The sequence below is a fragment of the Carassius carassius genome, chromosome 10 (genome assembly GCF_963082965.1).
Source record: "Carassius carassius chromosome 10, fCarCar2.1, whole genome shotgun sequence".
NCBI lineage: Eukaryota > Metazoa > Chordata > Actinopteri > Cypriniformes > Cyprinidae > Carassius > Carassius carassius.
The window spans coordinates 13,142,697-13,155,013 of NC_081764.1; the positions used below are offsets into that span (position 1 = coordinate 13,142,697).

Consider the following 12,317-nt stretch of genomic DNA (forward strand, 5'->3'; position numbering starts at 1 on the left):
ACAGCTTTTATCCGACAGTAGCTATACACTGGCTAGCCAGGCGCCTTCCAGGAAACAGCCAGATTCTCTAACACAGCTGAATGGCTTATAATTTCAAAACTATTGCCAGTAGGTTCCACTAAGTCTTTTCTTTGGTTGCGCATTGGAACAAATCATGTTTGCATATGATGAGCATATGATATCATGAGAACGGCTTATAAATGTCCATTAAAACGGATAGAGACTCACAGGTAGATGTTACCCACCTAGATTCCCTCAAAGCAGAATGAGCTGAAGACATTGACGTGGAGAGCGTTGACGGAAAAGCGGTGATTTGGACGGATGAACTGCTCCAGCGCCCCGCAGACTTAGTCGCAGCCTGAAGTGCGCTCGCTGCAGGAATCACGGCGTCGTGTCGCGCCTCAAGGGCCACAAGCGCCTGTGTCGCTGGCGTGACTGTCAGTGCGCGAACTGTCTGCTGGTCGTAGAGAGACAGAGAGTGATGGCAGCGCAAGTCGCCCTCCGGAGACAGCAGGCCACAGAGGTTGGTTGACTGAGCAGGGTAGTTTAAAGTTTTCTGTGTGCTCCAGTGGAACTAAAAAGTTATTTGCAAAGTGATTTGAGCGAGCGTGTACTTTCTTTCTAAGCAGTAGCCTACTGCAAATGATTTAGGCTATATATATATATATATATATATATTATATATATATACATATATATATATATACAATCACACACACATTTTAATTTTTACTTGATTTGTTAGAATTAGACAATATTGATACGTGTAATTTAAACATAATGTTTGCAGTTAAAGCCTGCCACATTTATTATTGAAATCAGATTATTGGAAACATGTTTATATATATATATTATACGCTTATATATTAGGGCAAAATCATGTTACTGCAAAACAATCTGTCTGTTACATAGTTAACCACCCTTAAAAGAAGGCAATATCATGATGATTATACAGTAACATGGTACTTTTGTACATAAAACAACACCGATTGCTACCATATTCATGTATATTGGTATTTAAAAAGTACTCTAGCCATTTCAAAGAATACCAAGGTACTACAATGGTACATCCACTTTATTCCCTTCAAATTTATATTTCTATTAAAAACTATTGTACTAAAAACTAAAATACTATTGTCATAATGTTTTACTATTATTGCAATGATAAACATCTTCATCACAAAATTCCTGAGAGCGTACAATATTAAATTAATTGCATTCTAAGTAGCCTAGTTAGACATTCAAAGCTGTGTGTTGCACCAGATATTGTTAAGAAAAACGACACTGATTATGAAAAACAAGACATCCATTGGCCTCGTTGTAGAATGAGTAGGCTATCTTATATCTATCCCGTAAATTAATGCTGAGTTATGCATTCTCTTTAACAGGGTAAAAAAGGTAAAAAAAAACACCTCTGTTCTCAGACGCACAGCTTATCAGCGCTACACAAGGGCACATAGTCTCCTGGCAAAAAGTATTCTAAAGGGTAAGCCTTAATTAATGCACATCTCATTAACACAATTGCACCATGAAAGGCAACATTGGGAGAAACTGTATTAGTTCACCTGTTATGCTAAAGAACCCTCGGTGGGGAATAAATCTGTTTGTGTTTATGTAAGGTAATTAAAATTATAATATAATTTAATTATGCAAATTGATAGAGGAATTACAAAAAAAAAATAATAATAATAATAATTGCCTCATATGACTGCTTTGGAGTTTGAGTTTCCCTGATGCGTATCTTACTGTGTCAACATTAAGGTCAAAATGATTTAATTGTTATCATAAATGTAAATATGCTTAATTTGTTTTTGTACCATTAGAATATTTAATACTGCTATACTTTTATGAGTTCCACATGGAGTCTAAGAAATGTATTTTTTAATTCTTCTGAAATTAGGTGAAAATGATTTGTACAGCTGATTATACAGTACTTAACCCTTGTGGGTTGTTGGGGACGTTTTCGTCCACTAGGGGGTAAAGTTGAGTCTTATTTTGGCCACAACTTTCTCTGTGTTTGAGCTAATGGAATGATTTTTGGTGACAAATCTTATTTTGACCCATATTTTGGGAAAATGCTTTGAAATTTTTCAAAAACTCAACGGTACACTGTGGGCAAATTCACTACCCTTTCGGGATGTTCGTGGATGAAAACATCCACTAAATTAAACTGCTGTAAAAATGTATCAGATAAATATTTTTTTTAAATTTTTTTTGCATAAATCTATTAATCAGCCTCAGTCCTGATCAAAACTACCAAATTTTTTAAAAAATCCAAGATTTTAACTTTTTAATTACCAAATTCATAAATGATGTCACTGATTTGGGGAAAAAAAAACACAAAATTACATATTTTCAATATAAAAAGTGATTGTGGACTGGATTTTTTTTTTACCTTTTATCACAGTCTTGGGCATGTCAAAGATTAGTAACAAGATTGTCTTTGATGCATTGTTAGTTTTTGTGCAGCATTAGATTAAAATTTTTTCTCCCTAATTAGCTGTTGGTGGCTGTTTTTGCCCCATTGACTTCCTTTATAACGACATTTTTTGATTGCAAAGCCATGACACCATATAATCTTGCATTCTTGATTGTTTGTGGTTTTCACTTTTGGGAAGAGGTAAAAAATTTTATTTTTACAGTTGATCACTAGGTGGGACCATTAACCCTTTAAATAGGCCTGTGCAAAAAAAAGGCTTAGTTTCTGGCTTGTATATGGAGTTATATGGAGTATAACAGTAAATTATAGTGTTTGTGTGTGTGTGTGAGATTCTTGATTGTTGGTGGTTTTTCCTGTTGGGAAGAGGTAACATTTGTTCTTTTTTACAGTTGATCACTAGGTGGGACCATTAACCCTTTAGATAGGCCTGTGCAAAAAAAAGGCATAGTTTCTGACTTGTATGGGGTTATATGGAGTATAATAGCAAATTATAGTGTGTGTGTATGTGTGATAGAGAGAGAGAGAGAAAGAGAGGGTGTGAGAGAGACCTTTGTGCACTTACCTTGATGTACAGTATTTGAAAAAATCAAAATATGCACCTCGAACTCTCCTCGAATATGCTCTCAGAACTACATGGAATAAACAATAAAAAAAGAAGTGTGTTTATGCACCTGCTTCCTTTTGATGGTGAAAAGTACATATGGCCTATAAGTGAAATGCTCCTCTTTTCTTGATGGTAAAGCCAGTTTAAAACCTTAAAATCCTGTAAAAAAATATACTTTGCATCAAATTTATGAACATAATGTATTATGAACCAAAATGCAATACCAACTTCAAATAAGCTGCAGCTCGCTGGAGGGGTCACGCTACATAATCATTTCTATAAACTTTGGTACAAGTCAAGCCCTTTCTCGTGTTGCTTGCTGCTTTTCTCACCATTAAATATCCAGCACGATGGCATGCAAGTGTTTAAATCCACGTACTTTGCTTTTGTTTAGTCTATTCGCTTATTAAGTCTGACGTCACGTAGCAGCGCTTCCGTGTCCAAACGCTCTATCAGTTACCACGAGAAAACAACAAAAGGTGCTAATATAAACTGTGATAGAATACTAGTGAAAAAGTTATAACATTAACCTTTAACTCCATACTGAAGTACCAGATAGCCAGACAATGAAAATATAAATATAAAAAAAATATCTTAAAATTATTTGTGTTTGGGACGCTGTGAGCACGGAGACTGTAGTGTATATCGTAAGTTTGAAAGCGTTTAACTTAAATTATCAATTTGAATAATCATCGCTCATAAACGGCTGCTGAGGTCATATTCTCAAGTGAAGCGAGTTGAGGCCTGGACCCGGAAACAGCGCTTCTTACGTCATCACTTAACAACCGAATACTTTCACCACCATTAAAAGGCAGCAGGTGCATAAATACACTTTTGTTTACTCCATGTAGTTCTAAGAGCTGAGGTGTACATTGTGATTTCCTGAAATACATTAAGGTAAGTGCGCAAAGGTCTCTCTCACACACACTCTCTCTCTCTTTCTCACACACACATACACACTCAATATAATATGCTGTTATACTCCATATAGCTTCATATACAAGTCAGAAACTTTTTTTGCACAGGCCTATCTAAATGGTTAATGGTCCCACCTAGTGATCAACTGTAAAAATAACAAATGTTACCTCTTCCCAACAGGAAAAACCACCAACAATCAAGAATCTCACACACACACACAAACACTATAATTTGCTGTTATACTCCATATAACTCCATATACAAGCCAGAAACTAAGCCTTTTTTTGCACAGGCCTATCTAAAGGGTTAATGGTCCCACCTAGTGATCAACTGTAAAATTAACAAATTTTACCTCTTCCCAAAAGGGAAAACCACAAACAATCAAGAATGCATGATTACATGGTGTCATGGCTTTGCAATCAAAAAATGTCGTTATAATGGAAGTCAATGGGGCAAAAACAGCCACCAACAACTAATTAGGGAGAAAAAAATTAAATCTAATGTTGCACAAAAACTAAAAATGCATCAAAGCCAATGTTGCTACTAAACTTTGACATGCCCAAGGCTGTTATAAAAAGTAAAAAAAAAATCCAGCCACAATTACTTTTATATTGAAAATAAGTCATTTTGTGTGTTTTTTTCCTCAAATCAGTGACATCATTTATGAACTTGGCAATTAAAGAGTTAAAATCTTGGATTTTTTTAAAACATTTGGTAGTTTTGATCAGGACTGAGGTTGATTAACAGATTTATGCAAAAAAAATTTAAAAAAAAATATGAATCTGATACATTTTTACAGCAGTTTAATTGAGTGGATGTTTTCACCCCGAACAACTCCAATATTTGTACATTTAAATGTGACTTGATTATGAACTAGAAAAATCCACTATTTTAATACTCCTTCGTTATGTTGTAGGCTGCAAGCGACCTGTGCTAGAGGAGTGGCCTAAGAGACTCCACCAACCCCCAGTCAGTGTTCGAATGAGGAAGAGGAGAGCGTTTGCTGATAAGGGCTGGAGACTGTGATGCTGGAAAGAGAGCTGAGGCAAAGAGAGATGGAAGAGTTGCCTGTACTCCTCCTCCATGCTGTGGTGCCATCAGCTCCCTCTCCATATTTTTACCCGCTATCAGACCCTCTCATGCCCACTTACATGCCTGTTTCCAAAAACAGCCCTCCTTTGACTGATTGTGATCTCTCTCACCATCAACATGCCCTTAAATTCAAGACTTTAGACTGTGGCATAGACAAACTGACAGACAGTGTTTCTCTAAGAGTGTGTGAGAACTGGGATCTTTTCAATTCGATTTGGCCTCCACCGCACTGCTACAGTGCAAGTCCAGGTGTCAGCATGGTTAAAAACATGCCGGACAGTGGGTTTTCTGATATGTCTGTCAAACCAAAAAGTGTAGTTATTGACACCATGTCAAAGCAAGACATTCCTCCCTCTCTGAATATGGCAGACATACTGGTTCAAGCTAAATCGCCGCCCGATAGCTGCAGATCATTAGAACACGAGGACTCTGTACACATGGACTGTATGGAGAGTCCAAACACAGACCCCATCAAAAAAACTGTAACACGGCCATTACCTTTTTCTGTAGAGGCATTGCTCATGAGATAAAAAATAATTTCTTCAGACCTAACACTTTACAATAGGTTTCAGTTTGTTATCATGACAGTTTGTTAACATTTCAGTTTGTTTGTATTCCATTAAATATACATTACATTAACGACCAATGTAATTCTTGACACTATTAATGCTGTTTAATGTTAATACATTAATACATTTTAACATTTCAAGTTATATATTAACATTACCTAATTTATTATGAAGGAATGTTATGAATTAACAATGAACAATAGCATATTTATAAAGTAACACATAGATTATTAAAAGCTCATTGTTAGTTCATGATCCCTAATGTATTAAGTGATGATAACAAATGAAACTTTTTGTAAAGTGTGACCTTTTCCATTTATATTTTACTAAAACATCTAAAGCATCTAACTATAATTTATCTACTGTAGATTTACAGTAGCATTTAAGCAGCTGAGCTTTTTTTTTATAATAATGTCATTTTCCAATAACAAGCTACTGTACATTTTCAGACGAGTAACAGTGTAGCGTGACAAAATGCTACATAACTATTTTTTGTCACATTAATGCTATGCACGCAGTCGAGCATGCAGAGGAAATAATGAAACACTTTCTTAAACTGTTCTCTCTCTCTCTCTCTCTCTCTTTCTCTCTCTCTCTCTCTCTGTGCGCATGTGCGAGTTTGTGAGTGTGGCTGAGCGAGGCGAGCGTGGCTGTGAGAGCGTGTGTGCAGGTGTGTTTTTTCAATATTTCTAACTCCTTTTCTTTACTAAAATATATAGTATAGTTTAGTGTTAAGCAAAGGGTTGTGTTTTTTCTGTTAGGCGCGTTGTTTTCCGGGGTTCGGAAGATGGCGGGCACCGTTTCAGAAGTTTTAGAGTCTCTCACGCGGCGCAATGGAGTGAAAGTTGCATCAGCGTCGAGTATAGAAGAGTGTAGTTTAGCAGCAGGAGAAGTGGTTGGTTATGAGTCGGTGTTGTCGGCTTCTAGAATGAATAATGCCATAGTAATGTTTATGAGCTCTGTGGAAAAAGCCAATGAATTAGTGGAATGTGGTTTAGTGATAAATTATGCTTTTACGGTCGTGCTTCCGCTTTCAATGCCATCTAAAAGAGTGACTTTGTCAAACGTGCCACCTTTTGTAAAGGATGAGTTCTTAGTAAACATTTCCTTTAGGAGATATGCATATATGATACTAAAGGATAGCCCTAATGCTGAACTTGAAGTGTCTTTTAATTTTCGAATGGATTATTTTGATTACTTGATTTATGCAACTACTGATAAAATGAGATGTTTCGGCTGCAGTAGGGTAGGACATTTGGTGCGTACATGCCCAGATAGGCGTGAGATAGATGAGGTTAGACCACAGACATCTGTAGTAGCGTTGGTGGAAAAGGAGGGGTCCAGGGCCAATGTGAATGTTTCAGAGGGTGATGAAAAAGAGCCAGATGTGGCTGTTGATAAGAGGGTGGCTGAGACTAGCCTTTCTGGGGCTGAAGAACCAATGGAAGAAATAGCTATACTGTTGGAAGGTGAAATGCAGAATAGTAGTAGGCCTACTGAATGTGATATAAAATCATCTGAAGTGGTTTCTGATGTATCTCTCACAGAAACAGTGGATTCACAGTCTTTTAAGGTGCAGATGAAAAGAAAGATGAAAGGTGATGGTAACTTAAAGATGGTGAAAAAAGCAGATACAAATGAGCTGTCAAATAGAGAGGAAGATGAAAGTGAGCAAGATTCATCTGATTCTAGTAGTGTTTATTCTCAGTCGGATTATCATGTTTGGGGTTATGATGTTCAAAACATTAAAAATTTTCTGAGAATTACAAAAAATAAGAGGAATGTAAATGTTGAAGATCATTTCCCGAATGCTCAGTTATTTGTGGAAAGATCGCGTAGTTTAATGAGTGAAGGTGGTTTTACTGATAGAGAGGTGTACCGACTGTCACGGTTCGTGAATGCACCGTCTCCAGCTGTAGTCATGTTATGTCATGTTTATTGGTTCATGTGGGTGTTGCCACTGATCGCCTGATCAGCGGCAGGTGCATCTCATTCCAACTGCCTATTTAACGCCCTGTCTTTCGTCTCCTGTTTGTCAGATCGTTGTTTGAGGTCCATGTGTTGATGTCTGTTCGTGCTCCTGTGTTCCTGTCCTTGCCCTGTTTCCTGTTTCGGTCTCCTTTGGATTATCACAGTCACTCACGGATTATCACCACGGATCACCGATCTACCACCACCGTCATCGCTACCAACGCACTCAAATCACCTACCCACCTGTCTGTGCTGCCATCGTGGTTCCTGCGTCACTCACCAGCATTCATCCATCACAACTCCTGTCAATAAACTACCTTTACTTGCATCTGCCTCCTGTCCTCCATTGTTAGCGTCACACCGACTGAAGAAATTTGTGAGGAAAACTAGCATGGAAATAGGAAGCAATGATGGGGTTTAAAATGTTGAATTCCATGGTCCCTGCTGTAATGCTTGTATGGGGCTTTTTGTTGTTATCTATATTATCAAACATGAGTAACATCAATATAGCATCCCTGAATGTGAATGGTGCAAGGGATAACAAAAAAAGGGCAGAGATTTACGAGTTTGTTAAGCAAAAACATTTTGATGTTGTGTTATTTCAAGAGACCCATAGCGACGTACAAAATGAAGTAAATTGGGCCATGGAATGGGATGGGCCTTTCTGTTTTGAGCCATAATAATTCACTGGAAAGAGGTGTACGACAAGGTTGTCCTTTGTCTGGTATGTTATTTTCTATTGCAATAGAACCATTTTTATGCAAAATAAGAGAACATACAAAAGGTTTAAAGTTACCTTTTTCTGGTAAAACTGTTTCACTATCAGCTTATGCTGATGATGTAGTGGTTCTAATTAGTGACCAAAAAGACATTGATATAGTGGTTAATATTTTAAATGATTTTAAAAAAATATCTTCAGCTAAGGTAAATTGGGCCAAAAGTGAAGCAATTTTGGTCGGCCATTGGTTACAGGGTGCACCAAAGCTCCCAAATGACTTAAAGTGGTCCACGGGAGGTTTTAAATATCTGGGTGTATTTCTGGGAGATGATTCTATGGTAAAAAAAAAGGAAGATTGAGTAAATGGAAGTGGTTGATTCCAAAGATGTCGTATAGGGGATGCACTTTAATTATTAACAACCTTGTAGCTTCTACTTTGTGGTATCGTTTAGCATGTGTGGACCATCCTCTGTGTTTACTCTCTGATATTCAGAAAGTTTTGATTGATTTTTTTTGGGAAAAGTTACACTGGGTATCCCAAAGTGTACTTTTTTTATCTAAGGATGAAGGAGGGCAGGGTCTTATAAATGTGCAAAGTAGAGTTGCAGCTTTTCGAATACGTTTTGTACACAGACTTTTGTATGGAGCATCCAATTCAAATTGGAAGGTTGTGGCTTGTGAGATTCTGAAGAACCTGGGAGGACTAGGTCTTGATAAGTCTCTGTTTTTGATAGAACTCCTAAATATTAATACACTGAAGGCACCAATTTTTTATCAGAACATTTTTAAAGTTTGGAATTTGTTTGATGTTAATATCGGACCAAATTCAAGTTTGTTTTGGTTACTTCAAGAACCACTGATTTATGGAACTCGTTTTGAAAATGTAGTAAACAGTTCTTATTCTGCAAACACTGGACTATTAATTAAAGCAGGTTTTACGACAGTGGGACATTTAGTAAATAATACAGGACTGGACTTGGACAACATTGAGAAGACAGCGGCAAAGTTGGGACTTAAATCTTGTATGCTGGTTCATCAACTTTTAATGAAGAGGAGGTCAGTTCTTGTGGAAGAGGAGTTGAAAACCATCAAAGATTTTTGTAGAGGGGTCATAACACCAAACGAGGATGACCCTTTCTTTTCTTTAATTCTGTCACCTAAAATGGATGAGTGTGAAGGTCCTTTTTTGGAAAAGAAAGATGTATTTTTCAATGCTGATTCATTTAATGTGAAAGATATGTATACAAATTGTGTGAAAGTTTTTAACAGAAAGGTTTTACATAACAGGAGTGATACACCATGGCGTGATGTCATTGGGCTTAGTAGAGTTTTTAGACCACAATGGAGAGCACTATATAAGCCACCGTTACCTAAGAGAGTGGGTGATATGCAATGGAGAATCTTAAATGGGGTTGTAGCTGTGAATGCTTTTATTTCTGTAATAAATCCAGAGATAAGTGCTGATTGTCCATTTTGCTCTCAGAGAGAGACTGTTTTTCATGCTTTTATGTTTTGTGAAAGATTGAGACCTTTATTTGCTGTTGTAGAGTCTTTTTTTAAGGAATTTAATGAAAATTTCTCTATGCAAATGTTTATTTGTGGTTTTAAATATGTTAAAAGAAAAGCTTCGGTGTGTCAGTTGTTGAATTTTGTTTTGGGCCAATCAAAGATGGCTATTTATGTGAGTAGGAAGAATAAGATCGAAAACATTTTTGGACAAGATGTACTGAGGGTTTTTTTCCAATGTAATCAAGTCAAGGATAATTACAGATTTTAATTTTTTTCAAGTCTATGAATGATTTGCCATGTTTTGAAATGAAATGGTATAGTGGAGAGGTTTTATGTTCTGTGCATGAAGGGACATTAATTTTTGCTATTTGGTTTCAGTAAAGGAGTATTTTATGGTGTTATTTATGAACAGAAGAGTGGTTTTATTATGTATATGTTTTTGTTTTCTAAATGTATAATGATGTTATAAAATAATGTTTTATTCTTGATTGTAATAAAATGTGTTTTCAAATTCAATTCAGTTCTCTCTCTCTCTCTCTCTCTCTCTCTCTCTCTCTCAAGAATTATGATTTATTTTAGTGAATCGGTTCAATTGAACCATTCATGTAAATGAACCTGTTCATAAACAGCTAACCAGTTAATTTGTCCATGTGCACAAGTGGCTGTGTTCATCATTATGTTTCTTATTCAACTTTTCTATAGAAATAGAAGTATATATATATATATTATTATATTATTACCACTTACTGAACTACTTTTTAATGAAGCTTCCCCAACACTGCACTGAAAATTTAAATAATCAGTAACTTTCCTGTTAAATAAAACACTTTTGATTAGAACACATTTGATTCATTTATAACGTTGTTCAATTCATTTTTTTATAATCGTGGAGGTTGAGCAATGACAGTGGCTTGGCAGAAAGAAAGAGTGAGAAAACCAAGAGGCAGTTAGAGAAAGAGACAGAGCTAGAGAGACAGCAAAAGACAGACTGAGAAGGCAACAGATGGACAGCCAGTGTGTGTGTGTGTGTGTGTGTGTGTGTGTGTGTGTGTGTGTGTGTGTGTGTGTGTGTGTGTGTGTGTGTGTGTGTCTGTGTGTGTGTGAGAGAGAGAGAGAGCTGTGTTGAGTTGGAAAGATGAAGGAGTTGAGAGGCAGTGGTAAAGCAGAGAGACCCTGTATTCACTGCAGTTGTACAGATGACTCACCAGCCAAGAACAACACCATGTTTAAGGCCTATTTATTCTAACTGGATTACTATTACAGACACCACAATCCATGATGTGTGTTCTGAGAGAAACAGAAACCACAGGGTGGATTAAGGGATGCGATTCATTCTAGTAGTTCTGACTATATATTGCAATCATATATGTCTGGTGTTTACTGCATATATGGAATCACAGTCACACCTTTTTTTTCTCTCAATGTTTATTGTTATAAACTCATTAAAAAAAGAACATGTTAAACCAACAAATCAGACCAAATAAATGTAATGCAGATCTTAAAGGTACTACAAAGACATTAACAGGTTTGTGCAGAAAGTATTCATAATTAATGTGAAATAGGCTTACCCTTTCTTTATTTAAACAGTTTTCAGTTGCATAAAAAATAAATAATGAAAAATAAATAATAAAATAATAAAACAAACAATCATGATACTATTTGAATATACACCTATAAAAGCACAACTGAAAGAAATATGAGTTGTGTGTAATCATTAGTTGAACTGATTGTACTGTAATGATCCTTGTTTCTGGCTGGCTGCTCTAATGGAATTTAGACAGAAGGCTGAACTGGTCAAGCTGGTGTTCATCAAGTTTTAGCTGATTGGTCAGCTGGTCTCCCAGTCCAACTAGCTAATATTGCCAAAACTCCTCTAATACCAGCCTGCAAACCAGCTATGACCAGGCCGGAAGACCAGCTAAAATCTGCCAACCAGCTTAGGCTGGTTTCAGGTTTTTTTTTTTTTTTTTTTTTTCAGCATGGTTGTCCTTGTTTGTTTTGCATGCACAATAACTCACAGAAAGGCCCTTTACAGATGTGGGTTACTTTTCACCACTGATAAAAATGTCAGCAAAAGGCAACACTAAACGGATTAAAAATGAATAAATAAATAAAGCAATAAGGATTAAATTATCCATGATAAAGAGTGGCTACCAAACGATCCCATACTGATAGTTCAAAGTAAAGTTTACATGTGACTTGAACAACCACAGCATTTACATATATCACTCTAAACAATATTATGGCTAAAATTTATGGTTTGCGTATTTGAATTACAGTACGTACAAGGTTTCTATCCATTTGAATAACAGTTTTATCATAAGTTAATTAAAACACTTGTGATACAATGCATGCCTATATGAAAGAAGTAAGACTTTTTAGATTTATACATGTATCATTAATGTAACGGATATGCAGTTCATCGATTCATTGGTTCTGAACTAAAACAATGAATCTAAAACAATGCAAACCCAAAGCTTGTAGATTTTGAATTCA

The 12,317-nt window shown here is 36.2% G+C and overlaps 1 pseudogene; it reads left to right on the top strand.

The window, feature by feature from the left end:
* Positions 1 to 200: 200 nt before the first annotated feature.
* LOC132151295 (uncharacterized) lies at positions 201 to 5,837 on the top strand (annotated as a pseudogene).
* The last annotated feature ends 6,480 nt before the right edge of the window (positions 5,838 to 12,317 follow it).